This window comes from Myxocyprinus asiaticus, chromosome 11, assembly GCF_019703515.2.
Source record: "Myxocyprinus asiaticus isolate MX2 ecotype Aquarium Trade chromosome 11, UBuf_Myxa_2, whole genome shotgun sequence".
NCBI lineage: Eukaryota > Metazoa > Chordata > Actinopteri > Cypriniformes > Catostomidae > Myxocyprinus > Myxocyprinus asiaticus.
In genome coordinates, this window is record NC_059354.1 from 47,971,797 (window position 1) to 47,995,400 (window position 23,604).

Below are 23,604 nucleotides of genomic sequence, written 5' to 3' on the forward strand. Positions count from 1 at the left end.
GGTGAAGAAAGAAGGTCAAATGGGTCTGGAACAACATGAGGCTAAGTAAATGATGACATCATTTTCATTTTGTGGTGAACTATCCCTTAAACTGAAAATGTTGTACATGTAAACATGGTCACTGAGTAATTGTAATTCCAGTATCCTGTTTTCCATCAGCGGCAGTTGACAGGTGTTGGCTTTAGATCATATCAGTCTTGTTTAATTGCCGAGTGACAGAGAGAGAGAATTAAGCAGTGTGAATGCATGTGAATTGAGTTTGGTTTTGCTTGAGTGGATCTGAGTTAAGGTGCTTTCAGATTACTCTGCATGACAAACAATGAGCTGGGAACCAATTAGTCTGCTGAGCTGAGAAAAAAACACTGCTTCCAGTAAATCCCTACAGATATGTTATGATTCATATCTAGGAACTATTTCTTTGTTTGCCAATGGCTTAATTATGGAACCACTGTAGCGTTGTGTCTCCCCGGAGGGTGAATTGTCGGAGATGAGCCAAGTGTATTTTTTTTAATGCACCAAGTGTGTGTTTAGATGGCAAGTACGCAGGCAGTGTGTGTGTTGTGGACAGTTATTAGAAAAAAGCTTGCTACTGTTGACACATTCAGCGAGTCTGTATAGTCTTGTGTATAGCAAGACATATTCTATTGGCATAATGTCCAATTTGAGTAGGGGTGGGCGGTATGACCAAAATCTTATATCACCGTAAAATTATATAACATCATATACTGTAGTTATTTTTACTGAAAATTTGATGTAAAAAAAAAAAAAAAGATGGTTTCTACCTGTGCGTTTCATTCAAGTTAAGCTCAATCAATAGCATTTGTTGCTGATTACAGCAAAAATTAATCTTAAAAAGAAAAAAAGAAAAAATTGAGGTAACAGTGAAGCATTTACAATGGGGCCAATTTGTGGAGGGTTTATATGCAGAAATGTGAAGCTTGTAATTTTATAAAAACACTTACATGAATTCTTCCATTAAAACTTTTTTTAACTTTCTGAATTAAGCTGTAAAGTTGTTTGAATCGTAATTCTTATGGTCTTTTTAGGGTTTACGGCGTTGTGTCGTCATGGCAACAAAGCTGTAAAATTGGATATAACTTTACACAGAAAGGGTAGTGTCAAGATGTGCAGTGAGGCTCAGGACCCAAACGCAGAGTGGTAAATAAAGATTTATTTAATACAAAATCCAACAAAAATCCAACATAAAACTCCCACAAGGGGGAAAAACAATAAACATAAACTACGCCGAAGGGGAAAAAACAAAGGAAGTACAATCCAGGGCTGGGGCAGAAGGTAACAGGGAAGCTAGACCGACCGACAGACTGACTGGAAACAAGACGAACTGGCACTGGACAGCACACATGAGGAGGCTAAAATAGGGAGGGAAATCAGATGGGTTAACGGGACATGTGAGGTAAATTAACTAATAATAAGCAAACAAGGAGGCAGGTATGGCTTAAGACAGAGAGACACACAGTGATACATAAACAAAACAAAGCCATGTGCTCTCACAAGACAACAAAACACCTGAATGGCATGAGCGCACATCGCCAAGACAATAAGGCAATATATGCCCATGCCAACTGACAAACAAGATGAGAGAATGTGTAGCAACGCCAAACAAATGGATTCTCACACTAAACAAAACCTGAGCATACACACGCAACAGGCGATTCTTTAGAAGACATAGGCATAAAAAAATAGGCTTTACTACATGGTTATTTAAAGGAATATTCTGGGTTCGATACAAGTCTAGCATCAGTGCAAAAACGGCTTCAATACAGTTGAGTTAACAACAAAAGACCCAAAATTGCAAATCTATTATTATAAAATGGATAGTTCTGACTCTAAATTCCGACTGCATAAGTCACATTTGAAGCCACTGTAAAACAGCTGATATAAACACACATTATTGCACTTTAGTTGATTTCTATATTAATGCAGCTTTCTTTGACAACCTAAAAAACAACTTTATACCACGACACTTCTGAATGCTTGATTCTGATCAGTTGACAGACATTGTGAGGTGTTGAATTATTGTAAGTATACGCATGGCTGTGAAGTAGTTCCAGGTCTGTTGACGCATTATGGTTCCATATATCACTTTGCCAAATTATTTCAAAATGCCAAACAGTCTATCATAGTACAACCCCAATTCTGAAAAAGTTGGGACAGTATGAAAAATGCTAATAAAAACAAAAAGGAGTGATTTGTAAATTATATTCACCCTTTTCTATATTGAAAGCACTATAACTAAACATTATGATGTTTTACCTTGTAAATTTTATTGTTTGTTTTTTTTTATGTACAGTAATTTCAAATTAGATGATTGCAACACACTCCAAATAGGTTGGTACAGTTGAGTGTTTACCACTGTGAAACATCACCATTTCTTCTAATAACACTTATTAAGCATTTAGGCACTGAAGACACAAGTTTGTTAAGTTTAAAAAGTTGAATTTTCCCCCATTCATCCATTATGCAGGTCTTCAGCTGCACAATTGTACGGGGTCTTCGTTGCCGTATTGTGCGCTTCATAATGCACCACACATTCTCAGTTGGAGATGGTCAGGACTGCAGACAGGCCAATCTAGCACCTGCACTCTCTGCTTATTTAGCCAGTATGTGCTTTGAAGTTGTCCTGCTGAAAATGCCGGGACGTCCCTGGAAAAGACGGTGCTGGATGGCAGTATATGCTGCTCCAAAATTTTTACATATCTGTCTGCATTAATGGTGTTCTCACAGATGTGTGAGTTACCCATGCCATGGGCACTGACACACCCCTGGCCCATACAGACACTGGCTTTTGGACCTAATGCTGAAAACACCTTGGATGGTCCTTTTCCTCTTTGGCCTGGAGAACACGACGGCTGTGTTTTTCAAAAACTATCTGAAATGTGGGCTCATCGGACCAAAAAACACGGTTCCACTGTTCTACTTTCCATCTAAGATGAGACCGAGCCCAGAGAAGTCGGCAACGCTTCTGGACAGTGTTGATGTATGGCTTCTCCTTTACATAGTAAAGTCTTAACTTGCATCTGTGGATGCAGCGGCGAATGATGTTGACTAACAAAGGTTTACTAAAGTTATTCCAAGCCCATGTTCATGATATCCATTACAGATGAATGATATTTTTTAAGACAGTGATGTCTGAGGGATCAGAGATCACATGCATTCAGAAGTGGTTTTCGTCTTGCCCTTTACGCACCGAGATTTGACCAGATTCCTTGAATCTTTTCAATATTGTGCACTGGAGAGGGTGAAATGCCCAAAATCCTTCCAATTTGTCTTTGGGGAACATTGTTCTCAAAGTGCTGGATTATTTGCTGAAGCATCTGTTGGCAAATTGACAAGTCTTGAACGATCCTTGCTCTTGAAGGACTCGGCTTTTTTTGGAGGCTCCTTATATACAATGACACAATTGCCTCACCTGTTTAACATTTCCTGTTTCACATTGCCTTGTTATTTTAACTCATCAAATTGTTAATAGTCTTAAATTGCCCCTGTTTCAATTTTTTTGGAGCGTGCTGCAATCATCTGATTTGAAATGACTGTACATAAAAGAAAATGTAAAAAAAATGAAATTCACAAGGTTAAACATCATATAATGTTTAGTTGTAGTGCTTTCGATATAGCAAAGGGTGAATACAATTTACAAATCACTCCTTTTTGTTTTTATTAGCATTTTTCATACTGTCCTAACTTTTTTGGAATTGGGGTTGTACAACGACATTGATTAAGCAAATCGGATAAAAAAGCGAGCTTCTAATGTGACACTTTCAAATTAGTACCGTAGGCTTGGGTGACTCTCTTGAATAAGCAACAAAGTCTTGAGCTGTATCGAAGCAAGACGCTGAATCTGTGGCCTAAAAAAAGCAGTTCAGAACACAAGAGCATTTCAGAGATGAAAACCTGAAAATGTCTTGTGAAAAAACCCTCAAAAATATCTTAAATATCTTGTGGGTAGTTATGAAATAAGCAGAATAGTTGACTCCAGAACATTGAAATATTGAAAAATATCGCACGCTTGAGATGTTACGCCTCGGCTTCGCGTCGTGGCCGCATTACCTCCTTGAGGTGTGCATTATTTTTCAATAATCTACCGGTCTGTCATCGATTGTTCCTTACACATTCCACATGATGTTGTGCCTTACAACACCCCTTATTAAAAACAAGGCCTTCCTCGACTTTACTTGTTTGGGACACGCTAATACAGCCTGGTTAACACTGTACAATTCTGGCCATGATTTTGCTGTCTGAGACAAATTTCTATGTAAAAAAATCTTGTCGTAGGGCACAATCGTCAGTGTTTGAACACTTAATCTGACATGTTCACCAACGTCTGATTAATTGCCTTTGCCGATGAATCTTAGACTCCATCGAAGTTCTTGCAGTGTCAGAAATTTTGCGTATCAGTCGTGCAGTTGGACTGCTCCTATGACAACCAGATGATGTAAGACGTTGTCAGTCGGAACAAAGTCTTGTTTACCATGCGCATTGTACAATCTGACATAATGTCGCACAGTGTGCCAATGCTTTTCCCCAAGATCTCACTTGGATCATATCGTACAGTCTGACAAGCAACAATCATAAAGGGCCATATTTAATTTTTCGTCTGATGTCATAAATCCATCCTACATTTCAACACCTCTCCAACCACCTGACTCCATTCTAGTATGCAACGTCCACGTTTTACGATCCAATCAATTTCCCATTGGATAAAATCAAGTCCCGCCTTACATTTATTCTCACTGAATATTCACTTTTTCACATTTCACTCAGTGTTACATCAGATAACAGAAGTAAAATAGGTTGACTTTAAAAGGAATTTATTTATAGTAATGCAATAAATACAGTAGCATATGTCCACAGAACGATTTTTGGCTTCTTCTCTGTATAATCTGTCAGGGCTGTGTAATAATCTCATTAGTCTGTTCTCACTTTACAAAAGACGTCTTTTATCCAGTAGTCAAACAGTTATGGTGCAAAGGGGAATTAGAAAGTCCATGATTGCCGAATATCATTTCAGTTCATTCATCCTTTGTGCTCTCTCTCACCTTTTCTGTGATTTGTGCCTCTGAATAAAAATGTCTTCCTTTTTCCTTTCTTTATTTGTGTTCTTTATCACAGTTGAGTGTGTTTTACGTCTGTGTGTGTGTGTGTGCTGGCTTTGACAGCGGTTCCATTAGTTCCCCTCAGGCAAGACACTGGTGTTTCTGAGCAGGTACCGGCAGGATCTTTCCACGCACACACACACATTCACAACACACATTGTCATGTTCGCTATGTGCTAAATGCCCTCTGGCTCTACCCAGCACACAATATGATCATTGAGCTTCACAATGCCTGTCATTGCTGCTTTAAAGTGTTGGCAGTTGCCTACTTCCAGGGAAGCAGGACTTTCTGTGTGCATGCAGTTAGATGTTCTCAGTCCTGTGTTCACTACTTTTTCCAGGCAAAAAATGAATGTTGTGTATACGCAAGTTTCAATGTTTAGTTTTTTTTTTGTTGTTGTTGTTGTTGTTTGTTTTTGTATTTCAGACATAATTTTTTTTTATGACCATTTTCCCAAACATTTTCCCATCTTCCATTGGAAACAATTAGTCCCGCCCCAAACTAGGGCCATTAGTTGGGCCAAAATATTTTTGCTTGTTGTTGAATTTAGTTTATTGAAACATAATTTTATTGTGTGGAATCAACAACCTTGTCTCATGGATGGCAAAATCGGATGGCGAATGGCGACATGGAGAAATCGGACGAGTTAGCGCGTACAAAAACTTACACCTTTAACTCCCAACGAACAATGTTATTATGATTTTTCCTGAGTTTAACCCCTAACCCAAGCCTAAACATAACCATGATTTTAACAGGAAAATAACTTGTGTACCACAAAAGAAAGAAAACATTGGGGTTTAGAACGAGACGAGGGAAGCATATTACAGGTTATTGACATACATCAGTAATGTATACTGCATAAATCAATATGGAGTAACCGCATTTGTTCACAGACAAAGAGACCACTTGGATATAAGCTTTGGCTGAGTGACAACTTTCTATATTTGCATACTACACAAAAGTATAAAGTGAACATGGTATTTATCATACTGTATATTTAATGACATAACAAATGGAAATTAAAAACAATCAATGTAGAACAAAAATAGCACGAAATTTAAAGGGATAGTTCACCCAAAAGTTTACATTTACTCACCCTCATGCTATCCCAGAAGTGTATGACTTTCTTTCTTCAGCACAACACAAACAAAAATGTTTAGAATAATATTTCAGCTCTGTAGGTCCATACAATGCAAGTGAGTGGGTGCCAAATTGTTTATGCTTTAAAAAGCACATAAATGCATCATTAAAATAATCCAGTGTTTTAATCCATATTTTCAGAAGTAATATGACTGGTGAAATTCTTCTCCCTGCCCAGAAGGGGGTGATATGCATGAAGAATATGAATCATCAAAAACACAAGAAGAAGAATGTGAAAGTGATCTGTTTCTCACCCACACCTCACATCATATCACTTCTGAAGATATTGATTAAACCACTGGAGTCATATGGATTAATTTTATGCTGACTTGTGTCATTTTTTTCAGCTTCAAAATTTTGGCACGCATTCACTTGTATTGTATGGACTAAAAGAGCTGAAAAATTCTTCCTAAAATCTTAATTTGTGTTCAGCAGGTGAAAGAAAGTCATACACATCTGGGATGGCAAAAGGGTGAGTAAATGATGAGAGAATTTTCATTTTTGGGTGAACTATCCCTTTAAATAAATTGAATTATCATAGGAAACACACATGGGTTATAAAGGACCCACATTTGCATGGGGTAGTAATGCAAATTATCTTCGAATTAAAAATTTATATATATTAAAAAACTTTTAAAACATCAGTTCACATAATAGACGGCACCTAAATTGAGGAATACCTTTAGTGTCAGATCAAAAGACCACTTCATGTAAACATTATATCTTAAAAACTAGATGCTAGTTTATTTTTGACCCACATATGCATTCTAGGGTTAAAATAAAGTGTTGGATAGGAGGCAGGCTAAAATGTGATGCCTGTATTATATCTAACTGAAATTATATATATATATATATATATATATATATATATATATATATATATATATATATATATTATACACTACTGTCTGTCCATATGTGTGCCTGCTATTACCTGTTGTGATGCAGTAAATGTTTGTTTGTTTGTTTCTTTCTTTCTTTCTTTTTGTTGTTTTGAATTTTGTATATGTGTATGGTGTGTTTAGTCCCTATGAGAAATGATTACCCCTGACTGATGGAGACAGAGAAATCTCTGAAGTGATTGACATTGGTGCTGAGGGATGCATGTGGCTCCTGCGGCTTGGAGGGGGCGACGCTGGGCGTTAATAGAAGCAGCAGTGGCTGTGGCCGTATTGATTGTTCAGGCCACTAGTTTATTGTTCTAAGGAGTGACTAACAACAACCTGCTGGGTTGAGGCTCCTCTTGGCACAACCGCTCCAGCCACTCGGGCCAGGAGAGGGCTGTGTTTAATTGTTTGCCGTGTTGGTTGGGCCGTAGCAGGAAGTCTGCAGGGAGATGGGCAGATGCAGCCTCTGACCTCTCTCTCTCCACCATGTGAAGCACTGATTGAGAAGAGAACCTATCAGTGGTGCTCCGTCCCCTCTGCTCTCCAATTAACAGACACAAACCTAGGTTTTGTCCTCACGGAAGCGTTAGGAGCTAGAAGACAATGGACAAGTAATAGATGATCACGATTTCCACCTGCAAAGATCAGGGAGATTCATGTTTGGAGTGTTTGTATCTAATACAGGCTACAGAATTTCAGAATTTTTCTGAAATATTTATTTAGACTTGTCCCTCCTTTTCTTAAAAAAAGCTAAAATCTGGGTTATAGTGATGCACTTACAATGGAAATCAATGGGGCCAATCCTTAAACGTTAAAATACTCAAAAAGTTTCAAAAGTATAGCAAAAAGACTTAAACAAAATGCATCTTTACTACAGTTGGGGAATTTAACGCATTCATTTCTGCGATTTTTGTTGTTGTTGTTGTTGTTGTTTAACACGTAAAAAAAAACAAAAAACAACGCAATTAACGCAGTGTCAGTGTTTGTTTTTTTGTTACATCCTGAGACTTGTCACATTGGGAAATAGGTGTCTCGAGTTTTACCTGGCAGGTTACTAAGCCACAGGCTCCATATGTTTAAGAATATGGTGGGGGCCAGGTTAGGGCATCTGCTGTCTGACAGGAACAAACCCAGGCACCGTTGTACAATGGGCGAAAATTCACAAATGTTTTTTCCCACTTTCTGTAGCTAAAACTGGCATATATAAATTTTCAGAAGGTGCACGCTTGACTTGACTGAACATCCTAGCACAGGAACTGACTGTGTGAAGCAGTGCACGCTTGTTCGCTAGTTCGTTATGCGCGACGCATGTCCCAGGCATAATAAACACGGGAGCGGATTAACTATACGGAGAATGGAGACTTCACGCGCAAACGGTGAAACATGCGTGCGAGAGATATAGGCAAGCTGCTGTCTCGCTTCACATCACCTGAAAAGCTCACTCACTTTCATCTGAATCAGTGCCAAAAGCAAAACTGCCCAAGTGAGACACTGCGTGTGCACGATAGTGACTGAAAAGGACCTGGACATTCAGTAAGCGGCAGGCAGGTATACTTGTAGAGACTGAACGGTGTGGGTGAGAAACAGATCAATATTTAGGTACTCTTTTTGCTTGAAATTCTTCTCCCTACCCAGTAGGAGGGGATATGCATGAAGAATGTGAATCATCAAAAATGCACGAAGTAGAATGTGAAAGTGATCTGTTTCTCACCTACACCTATCATATCGCTTCTGAAGATATTGATTTAACCACTGGAGTCATATGCATTACTTTTATGCTGACTTTTGGACCTTCAATATTTTGGCACACATTCACTTGCATTGTATGGACCAAAAGAGCTGATAAATTCTTCCTAAAATCTTCATTTGTGTTCAGCAGATGAAAGAAAGTCTGAGCTGAGATATTTTTCTGTTTTACTTCAAATATGTTCTGGTGAAGACAGAAAGTCATACACACCTGGGATATCATGAGGGTGAGTAAATTATGAGAGAATTTTAAGTTTTGGGTGAACTATCACTTTAACTTGTATTGAACCTAGAATATTCCAGTAAGAATTATTTTCTTGTTGCTCTCTTGAATTCAGTTTATTGTGAAATATTTTTTCTAGTTTTAAACATAAACCTCAATAAATTCTGTTAGATTAATATCCATGTTTTTTTTTTTTTTTTTATTTGCAATTTTTTTGGGGGGAGGGGGGGTGTTCTCCCCTTTTCTCCCCAATTTGGAATGCCCAATCCCCAATGTGCTCTAGGTCCTCGTGGTGGCATAGTGACTAGCCTTAATCTGGGCAGCGGAGGACGAATCTCAGTTGCCTCCGCGTCTGAGACCGTCAGTCCACGCATTTTATCACGTGGCTTGTTGAGCGCGTTACCGCGGAGACATAGCACGTGTGGAGGCTTCACGCCATCCACCGCGGCATCCATGCACATCTCACCACGCGCCCCACCGAGAGCAAGAACCACATTATAGCGACCACGAGGAGGTTAACCCAACGTGACTCTACCCACCCTAGCAACTGGGCCAGTTGGTTGCTTAGGAAGCTTGACTGGATTCACTCAGCACACCCTGGACTTTGGCCCCTTTTCTTGTGTTTTTTCTAAATGATTGTCACTGCCATATTCTTTGAGTTTTGCAAATCTCTGCACTTTTCTTACAGGGATTGTTGTGCTATAAATTAAACTTCTGTTGTCAGTTGCTTTCCCTTTCTTTCTTACATGGAACACTAAAGAAGATAAAAATTAGGCAGAATGTTAGAGACTAACAGCCTCAGTCACCATTCAATTTCATTACATGGAAAAAAGCAGCATCAACATTCCTCTTGTGTTCCACAGACAGAAGGTCATATAGGTTTGGAAGTACATGAGGGTGAGGAAATGGTGACAAAATGTTCCTTTTTGTGTGAACTAACACATTAAGCAATTTCACAGGCACATAGTATACTGAGAATCAATTCTGAAACTAAAGAAAATCACATTGGTTATCCCATCATGCATATAATGCAAATGCAAAAGCAAACGGGCAACAGACTCACAAAATTCTATTTCGCAAATGTCATTTGCTTACCGCAGTCCTGTAATACATAAGACAAATCACGTTGGAATTGATCGTCTCACTAGTTTCGTGCAAACGCAGTTGGAGGAGTTCATTTCAAGTGACATTTCCACAGAGAATGTATCGTGTGAAGCCAAAAACTACCTAATGGGGACCGTCGGTGCAATTCCTTCTCCAGTGCTCAATCGCACAACTAAAAGTAGATATCCAAGCATCTTCAAATGAACAAACACAATTTGGCAAATAGTACAAAATTAAATTTAGCATAGTTTGCTTTTCAGATCTAGTCGTTGGGCTCCCCAGAGGTTCCTTCCCAGGGCCCGCTGTAGGGCCGCCGAGTTGGGCTCAATCCTCACAAACATTATCCGTGAGCGAGTGAACGCTATTTGGGAGCTGGTAAAGCGCTCGGTGAGAGAAATGGACTCGGAATAGAACAGGCCGGCAAATTCCATTTCACATCTGAAGTGGCAGAGAGCTGCCGAGATATCATTTGGTTTGGAGTGAGTAAACACTGAGAACTCCATCGCTCACGATGACTTATGTGTGCATGTGTGTGTGTGTGTGTGTGTGGGAGAGAAATAGAGTCTAAAAAACATCAGGAAGCACTTGAGCTGTGTTTGGAAACTCAACGTGGCATAAAACAACGTGTTGTTGGCTCATATAGATCTTTCACCCTCCCTCAAACTATGTACCCTGTATGAATATCTGTATGACTTGTGTTGCATAAATTTTTTTTTTTTTTTTTTTTTTTTTTTTTTACATTGTTTGCAAGGCAGCACTGTGAATCTGGATAAAAAATATATATATTTTATTTTATTTTATTTTATTTTATTTTAAATTGTTTGCAAGGCAGCACTGTGAATCTCTATAAAAAATCTATTTTTCTTTTTTCAATATAAGTTAAGCTCAATCGACAGCATTTGCGGCGTAATGTTGATTACCACAAAAATACATTTCTGCTCGTCGCTCCTTTTCTTTAACAAAAGCAAAAATGGAGGTTACAATGAGGCACTTACAATGGAAGTCCAATTTCTTGAAGGTTTAAAGGCAGAAATGTGAAGCTTATAATTTTATAAAAGCACTTACATTAATTCTTCTGTTAAAATTTGTGTATTATTTGAGCTGTAAAGTTGTTTAAATCGTAATTTTTACAGCCATTTTAGGGTTTGGAGATTTGCTGACATTACATCGTCATGGCAACAAAGTTATAAAATTGGCTAAAACTTTACACAGAGAAGGTTAGTAAGCAATTTTATCACACTAAAATCATATTTGCACGCATATTGTTTATGTCTTGTGGCTATACTTTTGAAAAAGTGAGTATTTTACTGTTTAAAAAATTGTACATTTGTAAGTGTCTCTCACTGTAACCCAGATTTTTGCTTTTTTTTTTTTAAGAAAGGAGGAGCAATTAAAAATTAATTTTTGTGGTAATCAGTATTATGCCACAAATGCTGTCGATTGAGCTTAACTTTTTTTGAACCCGGAATATTCCTTTAAGGATGTTTAGATATTTTTACTGACAAAAAAAACAAAATAAAATACTAATTAAGATTTTATTTTTTCAGTGATATTCCTCAAAATCAAAAATCACCAATCCTCAAGCTGAATTTATACAGTGGAAGAAGCCAAACTTTTTTGAACGCTCTAGGCAAACAAAACCTTTGTTTAAACTACGTGCAATGTTGTTTTAAAATTATTTAATTGAGGAAACTAAATAAACAAAGAATGCCATGTCCAAACCACACCAATGATTAGTTTTAACTAGTCATCAATTCCCCTAGAAGTCAATTCGGTTGATAAATGTTCATAAGAAGCAAAATTGCATAAGATATACTGTATATAATTGCATAAGATTAGACTTTTTGAATATGTTTTCTTGAATTAGATTTATTTTTCTCATCCTATTAGCATTTTGTCTGGTTTTAAGTTTAAACATCACTAATTTCTGTTAGATTAGTATTAATTTGGTGCTTTGTTGTCTTTAATGTGCATCTTTTTGCATGCAATTATGTAATTTCCTTGGTGTTTTATTTCGAAATAATTGTCCTTGCCATATTATTTGCTTGTTTTGCACATTTCTGCACTTTTCTTAAAAGTCATCTACTCCCCCTTTTTATCTACAGAACCAAATCTAATACCTAAACTTATCTCAGACTTTAACACCCTCAGAAAACACTGAGTCCCTTCAGTAAATGCAAATCTAGTTTTCTTTATTTTTCATAATATGCGGATACTTTAAAAAGATGATTTGTAAGCCGCACACACACACACACACTTCCAAATCCTTCTCTCGGCCGTACAGATCTATAATGCAAAATATCAGCAGGAGACTTGCCTACTTTGTTATTTTGACATTGAAAACATGCGTTTTCCATCAGCTCCCCCTCAGCGCTCGAGTCAATATATTGAGCAAGTGTACATATGTGTAATAGAGGTATTAGATGAAGGTGCTTTAGGTGAGATATATAGCCTCTATTTATAGCAGTTTATTTAAATTAATATTTACACTGATCAATGGTTTTGTAAGTGTTTGCTCAAAAGAGCCAGAGCAGGAGGTACAAAAGTGTGAAGAATACATTTAGTTCCTCAGGTAATGTGGATTTGAAGCTTAGTTTAGTAACTGTGTTTATCATGGAGTGTGATGGAGAACTGAAAGGGGATATGAACATTTACACGTTTTGTGACTGATTACAAATTAAAAATATATTTAAAAAAACAACAGATCATCTCTCTTTATATATATATATATATATATATATATATATATATATATATATATATATAAATTGCTGTTGCTGTTTTTTACAACAGCAAAAGAGCACAAGAGGCTGTGTGATACTATGATTTTACCACGGTTAAATGTGTTCACTCGAAGCTTTATGTGACCTTTTGCATTTATAAAACGGCAGCACCAATATCCAATAAACAGTCAAATATAATCAATAATTAATGATAAACCAACATATTTCTTTTTTACATACAAAGCATGTTTTGTTAATGTTCACATTATGGAATGATGTTTATGTTCAATAACTCTTTTTCTACTTTATGAAGACATTTGGCTGTCTCTTTCTATTTCTCTTTACATTTATAAGGTTGGAGAGGCATCACTCAGTTGTTTCAGATTAAATCTTCCTGCTCTGTTTAGAGGGAATCGGAGGTAAACTTTCACATCACTCAGCCAGTATAAAATGTCTCTATTGGCATATGCTAATGGCCCTAATTGAAGCACCAGTGACTGATCTTCATGCTGGGAATAAAGTTATTAAATTAGACACAGAAACTGAATGACAGATTAGCTTAGTGATACTTACAGACATTCAGTTTTGGGGAGTAACTAACCAATAAAAGTTGTGATGCTATTCACTTTTTTAGTAGTGTAACAGTAGTTCAGCTGTTTTATCAATAGAGCTGCTTTTGCAGCAGCAAGCTAGTACTGAAAAAAAGTTAACTTAAATGTGCTTCATGTGGTGAGTAAAAATATTATTTAATATGTCTGTCTCTGATATACAGTATACCTGATTACAGTAGGGAATAGTTCACTCTCATGCCATCCCAGATGTGCATGACTTTCTTTCTTCTGCAGAAAACAAATTAAAATTCTAGAAGAATATTTCAGCTCTGTAGATCCTCACAATGCAAGTGAATGGGTGCCAAAATGTTGACGCTCTAAAAATCACATAAAAGCAGCATAATCACAATCCATACAACTCCTGTGTTTTAATCCATGTCTTCAGAAGTTATATGATAGGTGTGGGTAAAAAACATATCAATATTGAAGTCAATTTTTGCTAGAAATTTTTCTCCCTGCGAATCTCCATGTGAATCACCAAAAACACAAGAAGAAGAATGTGAAAGCGAAAGTTAAAGTGGAGATTGACTGACCGGGGAGGAGAATTTATAGTAAAAAAGGACTTAAATATTGAACTGTTTCTCACCCACACATATCGAATAATTTTTGGAGACATTGATTTAATCACTGGAGTCTTATGGATTACTTTAATGCTGACTTGTGTGATTTTTAGAGCTTCAAAATTTTGGCACCCATTTACTTGCATTGTATGGACCAAAAGAGCTGAGAAATTCTTCTAAAAATCTTAATTTGTGTTCTGCAGGAGAAAGCAAGTCACACATCTGGGATGGCATGAGGGTGAGTAAATGATGAGAGAATTTTCATTTTTGGGTGAGCTATTCCTTTAAGGTAACAATTACAGGTTACCATTTTTTTTTACAATGTACTTTTTCCAACAAATATCAGTGAAGCGTGACAAAACAGTAATCAAACACGCTCTCCTAAAATATCCCCTCTTTTATAGGTAGTGCGAAAGGCTGATTCAATTCAGTGAATCAGTTCATTTGAACAGGTCGTGTGAATGAACACATCACGTCACAAAAGCAAAATATTTAGTTAAATGCTGCTGTTCAGCACTGTTTTCAACTCAGTTATGTAAATTACAGTGTTCCTTGTTGTATTTGTTCTTTTAGTGTACATTTATTTGTTCAAGTTTAATGCTGTCACCCTAATTGATTTTTTGTGGCAGATAGATAACACTAGGCCCTATTTTAAGAGTGCTATGCAAAGTCAATGGGTGTGTCCATTAAGTTTTGATATTTTCATGCAAGCATGCGCTAAGTCTAGGTGCAAGTGGGTTGCCGAAAGTGCGTGTGCAAAGCACTAATGGGTTCTTTTGTTATTGTACCTTCTGCCTTCTGTTATATATTCCATTCCATGTCAAGCAACGTTAATATAAATGAAGACAGCCTATTCATAAGAATTTGGTATTGTAAATGGGCTGTATGCACTGTTTGAATTGAACGGGGGTTTGGGGGGTCCCGGACCCCCCATAAGAGTTTAGGGAAGTCTAAAGGAACTTACAGACGGTGACTGAGTGACACTGACAGAGTGAGTACTGATTACCTCTCAATCATGGCAAGATATAATTCTTTTTTGACATATGATTGTTTGTACTTCTCAATTGCAAACATTAAATCATGGGTTTTTTATTTTTATTTATTTTTTTTAAACCAAACCTTCGCTAGAGGTTCATTTATATTAATATGTTAGCTCACGATCAAACCGTTATTATCTTTGTCCTTTTGTTATGCTGTGCCTGTGACGAGCGGCCCTCCCTCGATATCTTTAAATACGCAATCCATGCTGATAAACGATAGCGATGACAGAAAAAAATAAAACAAATCAATCAAACAAAAAATAGGTACTGTTTGAGGGCTACATCTAACTTATAGCTCTTCTGTACACTATGCTTCTCAGCCACAGTGACTACAATTTAAATAAATAAAAAAATTGTCTATTATTGACTCTAACATCTTATTCTTGCATTACTACTTGAAATGGAAAGGGAGCCCCCCCAAGAGCTCAGACTCAATTCAAACACTGGCTGTATGCATTGCATTAGAATAATAGAAAAATGGACAATTTCCGTCTTACATTCTTTTGTGCAATAACTACGTCCTTGTTGTATGGACTCTACTGTTTTGTCTTCCATTGTACCAGTGCTATAGTGTTTAGCTGCGAAATACTACAGAGGATGTTTGTGTTTCCTCCTGCCTCCAGACCGCAATTGATGTGTTCTCTATTAGCCTGTCTCAGCTGCGGTCTTGAAGGTATTATGGGAAGCTTGATGTTTTGCTTCTCTCCCATTGTTCATTGTTTTGCAATGTATATTTGCTATATATTTCTCTGTTCAATGTATTATGTTTAATTTCTGCAAAGCATCCTTGAGCTTTGGAAAGGCACTATACAAAATAAACATATTATTATTATTATTAAGCATATTTATCTACTGACACGCAAATCATGGTTTTAAAAGTGATTGATTCCACTTTGATATCATCTGCCGGTGGAATCCCCAAACTGCAAATGCAGGAACTGATTTTAGATATTTCGCTGAAATTAGATGCGCTTCAAATGTCTTAGCGTCTCAGGAAAAAAGCAAATTGCACTTTGCGCCACTTTATTAACATACAGTATACCCATGGATTGCGCGCGTACACCCACAGATAGCACAAATGCTCCCACCCGTGCCCACATGCGTTTTGCGCCGGCACGAAAATTACACTTCGAATTAGTGGTCTCATGAAAATTGGATAAGACATAGCGCACGGTCGTCTGTTGTGTTGCGCCTAGTGCGGTCACAAAAATGGAGCCCTCTGACGTTTCATATTCTTAAATATGTTAAATGTCTCCTTAAATGTAGTTAGCTACATTTTGTTAGTAACTTAGTGTAGCTTACTTCTTTACTGAAGAGTAGCTGTAGTTTAGCTACTTTAAAGTCGACATGAAACATCAATCGCAACCCATTTTATTTCCATAATCTGACATATTTTAGAGTAAAATAGGATATTCAATGAGGGAAAACATTTAGGGCAGGACTTGAATTTATTCAATAGGATTTGACTGAATCATGAAAAGTGGGCGTTGCATACTAAAATTGTGGTTGGAGGAGACAGGGCAAATTTCTGAAATGTTGAATGGCAGTCATTTATGTCAATGAGGAACGCAACACCTAAATTGGATGATAAAGTAATATTCATCAAAAAAGGCTTACCTGATTGGTCAGAGAAACTATAACCCAAACCTAACCCAAGCAAATCAGGTTGTGCTTTACTTATAAATATAAATTACTCTTCCCCTGCCATCCTATGTTTCTGAAATCCGCATAGAGGGGCTGAAAAAGTAAGAGGGACTTTTGACATCAGCTGAAAAAGAAAATCATTTCAGAAGCAGAGCAAGTTATTACATTTATATAAAAGATCATGAAGACAAACATTTATTTTTTTTCCTTTGAATAATGTGCACCAAAGAAGTTTGCATGATAAGACCAGAAACATTTATTACCATTTTGATTTCATGTCAACTAAACGGTATTATGAACTGAATTGCAATATTGAAACACATCCAACAGATACATACTATAAGTAGTGTGAAGGTTTTGAGGTAAGGTGGTTTAGCATGTTTTTTGTGTGTATGTGTGTATGTGTGTCTGTGTGTGTGTGTGTGTGTGTGTTGTCCCTGAAGAAATATAAAAGTGTTGCACACATTTAGAAAAGGAAGTATATTGAACTATTGTTATAATTCAAGGTATTTGCTGCTATAAACCCTCATCGAGAGTATTTTATAAAGCAAGGACGCTTTAGTCTTATCTTATTGTGCTTTAGTACACCCAAACAGTAAAGCAAAAACTGTCATGCAGTGACAGCAACATAAAAAAATAAATACAAAATAATAAAAAAAAAACACACAGCATTACGCAACCCCTTCTAAATTTTATTGTTAGAATAGTTTAACATTAAAAGGCATTTTTGGAGCGAATTTAAAAATGTTAATGGCTTTGCCACAAAACAGTATCAAATCTCTTGAAATTTTCAATTAGAAAAAGGATGTTGGGCTGGCACAACTATGGACGCAGCGCTTTCGCGCTAGGTGGCGATTCTCACACTCGCGGCCGTCGTGAAAGAGAGATGCGTTAATTGAATGACCTTGGCATGGGTGGGTTTTTTAGGACTTCCACTTCATACTCGAATGCACAGAGAGGAAGGAAAAAATGTGTTTTAGTGGAGATTTTAAAACCATATGCTTTGACCACATCTCACTGAGCATTGACCATTGTTGCTGAAAATGATATTTTATGGTTAGCAGTTGTGACCTTCTTCAGGAAACCTCAATGAGGCTTTTGAATGTAATAGGCCACACTGATCATCATACAGTACGTGAATGTGCCAGAGAAACATGGTAATGAGTCTTCACAATTAGTTTAATCTACACATATGCTAGCTGATATCCAGCATTTAAGAGAGTAAAACCTTTCCTTTTGAGCCGCCTAAAAGCAGTTTGTTTAGCTTTGATAAGTCATGTGCAGATTCTTTTTTTTTTTTACCCCTTTTCTCCCCAATTTTGAATGCCCAATTCTTAATGCACTCTAAGTCCTCGTGGTGGCATAGTGACTCACCTCAATCCGGGTGGCGGAGGATGAATCTCAGTTGCCTCCGCGTCTGAGACCGTCAGTCCACGCATCTTATCACGTGGCTTGTTGAGCGTGTTAAAGCAGAGACGTAGAACGTGTGGAGGCTTCACGCTATTCTCCGCAGCATCCACGCACAACTCACCACGCACCCCACCGAGAGCGAGAACCACATTATAGCGACCACGAGGAGGTTAACTCATGTGACTCTACCCTCCCTAGCAACCAGGCCAATTGGTTGCTTAGGAAGCCTGACTGGAGTCACTCAGCACGCCCTGGATTTGAACTTGTGACTCCAGGAGTGGTATTCAGCGTCTTTACTTGCTGAGCTACCCAGGCCCGCTTCGTGTACAGATTCTTAAAACATTACAATTAGGGATGTCCCGATACCACGATTGGAATCGGGTCCATTACTGCGTTCATGTACTTGTACTCCTGCTCATAAAAATGCCCCGATACCTAACTAATGTCATTCCGTAAATATTCAGCGCACAAATTAAAATCACATTTTGTCTTAGTGTGATTAATAAACCACAAAGGCTGCGATTTAATAAGATAAAAATATAGTTCATATAGTGCATGTGCTGCACACTTCAAATGAGAGCACTTGTGAATGTGTGGAGCCGGTGTTGTGCTGACGCCAGCCACTCATACCTTTTAAAGTTCCTTCCATATGCTGAAAACACACTCTGCTATCTGTAATCGTGTACTCTGTTTGTAGCAGATGACAGAGAGCAGAGCACTAATTCACTCTGTAGCACGAGGCACATACAGACTACAAATATATTATTTATTATTTAATAATCACACTGGGTCACGTAATGACCTGCTTTTCCGGAAGTGTGACGCTACCGTCAAAAACACAGAAATGGAAAGGGCTTCACTCCAAAATAAAAGCTTCTGCCAAAATAAAAGCTAAATTTAAATGCAGAAAATTAGGACAGAAATATGTCTCTTCTGTATAGTAATGTAATACTGTACTACTACAACTACTACTACTAAGAATAATAATAAATGTATAAATCGATAGTAGTTGTGTTATAACCCCCCCACCCCCCCCCCCCCATCATGGTATCGGGACAACCCTAATTACAATATCCAAAATACATATTTCACAAGTTAGACTAACAAGCAGGCCCACATGGAATATTTGTGCTTCATCTGACGTTTTTATTTAATATTTTGCAAAATTGTTTTATATTATACAAACAATACCTATGCATGCTCCTGGTCTTATTGTGCATGATTCATTAGTGTATTTTATTCCAAATATTATAAAAGGCTTTATAAAAAATTTAAAAAAAAAGGCTCGTAATCAAGGATGTAGGATGAAAAAGTTTAATACTCCTTTTTTTCTCATTTAATATCCTGGTTATTCGAATACCCTATTATTACTTTTGAAACAGCGCACTCTTTTTCGCATATGTCCTACCGGCCTGACATTGGCTCAACCAATGGCATGAGTATGAGGCTATCTGTATGACCAGCTAATAGCGACATGAAATGCTCGAGAAAGCTGTTTGAAAACAGTCATTTTTGCAATTCCATTTGCAGCAAAGCAGAAATTACACATTTCAGCTTGGAATCCATTCTGCAGAATTCTACAGATTTTCTCCAAAAACCAGTGCAGAAAATGTGGGGGGGAATGTCTGCACTGCGAAAAGTTATTTTCTACTGAGTCTTGTTTTCCAGTAAAAATATCGAAACAATCTCATAACAAGATTTATGTACTTAAGAAGAAAAATGACAAGATATTTTGATGTTTTCAGAGAAATCTAATACAATTTAGTAGCATTTCTGCCTAACAAGGAAACAAGTTTATTTTTCTTACCCCACTTGCAAAGAGTTTTTATTATTATTATTATTATTATTATTGTTATAAGCACAAACCCCAACAAATTGTAAAATTTCTCTGAAAACAAGACTTAATATCTTTATGCCTTTCTGCTTCTCAAGCAAGTTTTTCATATTTTAAGAATGTTTTCACATTTTTACCCTGAAATATAAAACAAAAATACTCAGTATACGGAAATTAGTTTTTGCAGTGTGTCTGGACGTTTTAGTGATTTTGCCTTATTAGCACAAAGTCTTGCATGTGGCATTCACTTCCTGCACCTCATTCTGGCATTTGTTTCTTCCTTCCTCTCTCTATCAGGCATTAAATAAATAATAGCATGTTGGTCTGTATTCTAGATGAGTGCTGCTTGAGCCAGCTCAGGGGGATGTGTATCTGTGAGGTATAGGATATATATTTTCTCTCTCATATTAAGAGATGAGCAGGCAGGGGGGGAGTGAGGGTGAAGGCACGGGCTCCTGCTGTCGGACAGCGTGGGTCTGGAATGGCAGATCCATCAAAGAAGCAGAGCTTGTCTCACCTGGGGTGGGCTCAGACCGTGTGCCGCAGACCGTCTGCAGCCGAAAGAGATGGAGATAGAGAGAGTGTTTAGGTGTGTTAGGGAAAATGACCTGTGAATATGTACATGTGTAACAGATAGACAGGGATGCAGGGAGAAAAAAACAGGACAGAGAGAGAGAGAGAGTGCTGCTGGCTCAGAGCCAGACTCAACACCATTGTCCTTCACCTTCCTCAGCATCAACCTGACATGCAATTACAATAACTTCACACTCTTCAATCTTAACCCATAAACCAGTAACTTTACATTCTTTACTTTTTGCTTCAGAATGTCATTATGTCATTAAACAGCAGGGTCAGAAATTAACAAGGGCTCGGGGCAAACATACCACTAAAAGTGTGTATATACTGTATACTGAGGGGCCAAAAATATCCCCTGTTGTGAATTTTTATCTGTTATCTAACATTTGTTATATTTCACGTGTCTTCCGTCCCAGCGCATTTCGTTAGGGTTAGGGTCGGGGTTTGCGCTATGATGGCCCTGTGATGGAGCTACAGTATATATCTGCCTACTGTATTTCATCAGGTTTGTATATGCTTGTATATTGTATATAGGCCTACGGAAAAACATATATGACTCGATGACGTGATGCAATTTTTTTGGGCAGTGTAACCATCCTGAGCAGAAATTCTTCAAATAAATAAATAAGCAGTGAAACAATTGTGTTTTAAAATACTATTAATATTTGAAAAACTTTTGTCCTCAATCAAATCAAAGTCAGGTGACAGTAAAATGCAGGTTGCTATTCTGCTGTCATGTGACAAGAACATCATAAGATAGAGAAAACTATATCTATAAAAGATATATTTTTTTTTTTTTTTTTTTATGTTAAAAATGATTTTTATGAAAAGGCACATTTTGTTCAGGTCAAATGTAGTAACCCTGAGAAAACGTGTTTATATTCTTGACTCAAATTCATGAAAATTATATATTTTTTTTACCTTGAAAAATATGTTAAAAACTTTTTTTAAATGAATGATTCACATGTATTCAAGGTACACAACTTGACATTTTTAAAGTCAAATTTATTTAATTATTTATTTAACTTATTATTATTATTATTATTATTATTATTATTATTATTATTATTTTATTTATTTTATTTTATTTTTTAATTTTTTATGTATGAAACCAACATGGACACAAAGATGTCATTTCTATAAACTTGATGTGATATGTTTTTTTTTTTGTTGTTTTTGTTTTTTTTTTAGTTAAGAGTTCTCATTTTTATCATCTCAGACAATCTTATTTGTCAATGACCCATACACCCACTTGCATTATATATATGGCCTATTTATTTCTACTTTAGTCAAAGGTGTTTCTTATTATTTAAAAACTAAACATAAAACATAAATACTAGACATAAATGTAGTATGTAGACATAAATTCAGTTGTTTTGACGACAAAATTAAAATGTACTTTGTAATGGACTAGTTGGAGAGCAAATAGTGAAGTAAAAGCAGCCAAAAAGAGTCCAGCACACACATGAACTTCTTCAAGTATCTCAGGATGAAGTTGCTTGAGAAAATGAACAGAGAGTGCAGAGCTCTAGACAAAGTGTGGGGAATTTGAACACTGAAAAAAAATGTGCAGGACTTAAAATATCTCTGTAGCATTTTTGCATCACACATTTTAAGTAAATTCATCCTATTTTATGTAATTTAATTACAATCATTTTATGTCAGAAAAACTAGAAAACCTTAGTTATACACAAATGTATCAGTTCATCCAACTGTATTTACTTAAAAGGGTATGTCAGTCATTAAACTTGATTCCATAAAGACAAAGCTGCACTTCAGATACGCACATTAACATGCACAGTGAAAAATTATATGGATTGAACCGGATCCAACTTCACTAAAGGGGGACAATAATCACCTTATGCGAAACAACTCATTACAGTAAAACAACTTCAATAAGAGTAAAAAGAACTAAAACCTCTGAATTATTAAAAACAATTTAAATGCTCCAAAAAGTTATTTTTGTCCAGACAAGCATGCTTAAATTATTCAAGCGCAAGGGCTTATGGGTACTTCCCACAACCTCAATTCTGTACTTGATCGTTTGATTTAGTAATATTTAAAATCTTACTTTTATGGATTTTTAAGACAAATAAGTTAATGGAACTCACAATTATTCTTTTACTTTATGCATCATTCTAAGTTGACCTTATAATTAATATTTTGTGTTGTACACATTAATGCAAATTAAGTAAAGACAAAAATGTTATAAAAATGTTTTTATATACGTTTTATTTCAGCTTTATGGTTGTTGAGTTAACAAATATATATATATATATATATATATATATAATTTTTTTTGCAGTGAAGAGTGGCGACTATCGTATATCAAATAAAAAATAGTTTTGATTTGTTTAATAGTTGTTGTTTTTTCGGTCACTACATAATTGCTATTCTTTCATTTGTTATTCCATAGTTTTGAGGACTTTACTGTAATTGTAAAATGTGGAAAATACCGTAGTAATAATGAAGAATGAGTAGGTGTGTCCAAATGTTTGACTTAAAGTGTTGACAGTATTTTATAGGCTTAAGATGACTGAACACATCCAAACTGATAAATCAGATAAAGATAAGGATACAATATAAGTCTGATACAGTATATGAAGTTGTTGTATCTAGTCTACCATATAACCACATATTAAGCACTTTCGTCTCAACTGGAGTGACAAAAGTGGAGTTTATAATTTATTCATTTTACCATGTCTACCAACAGCACTCTTTTAAAATACTGACTTTACAGTAAATGCAGTAAATTGTGTTACTGTTGGTGTAGCACCAGGCATCCATGGTGTCATTTACATGTTCTATATTCTCTTTAAAGTGATGCCAATGGACCTTTTGCATGAGCACAGAACCAGAATGAAGAGGGTCGTGCAAACATAAGCAAAAGTGACAAAACTGTCCAGCCAATTGAATAAAGACATTTCCATTGCTTTACTTTGGACATGCATAAGATTTTACACCAAATGCATTCTGTCACTCTGTAAAGTG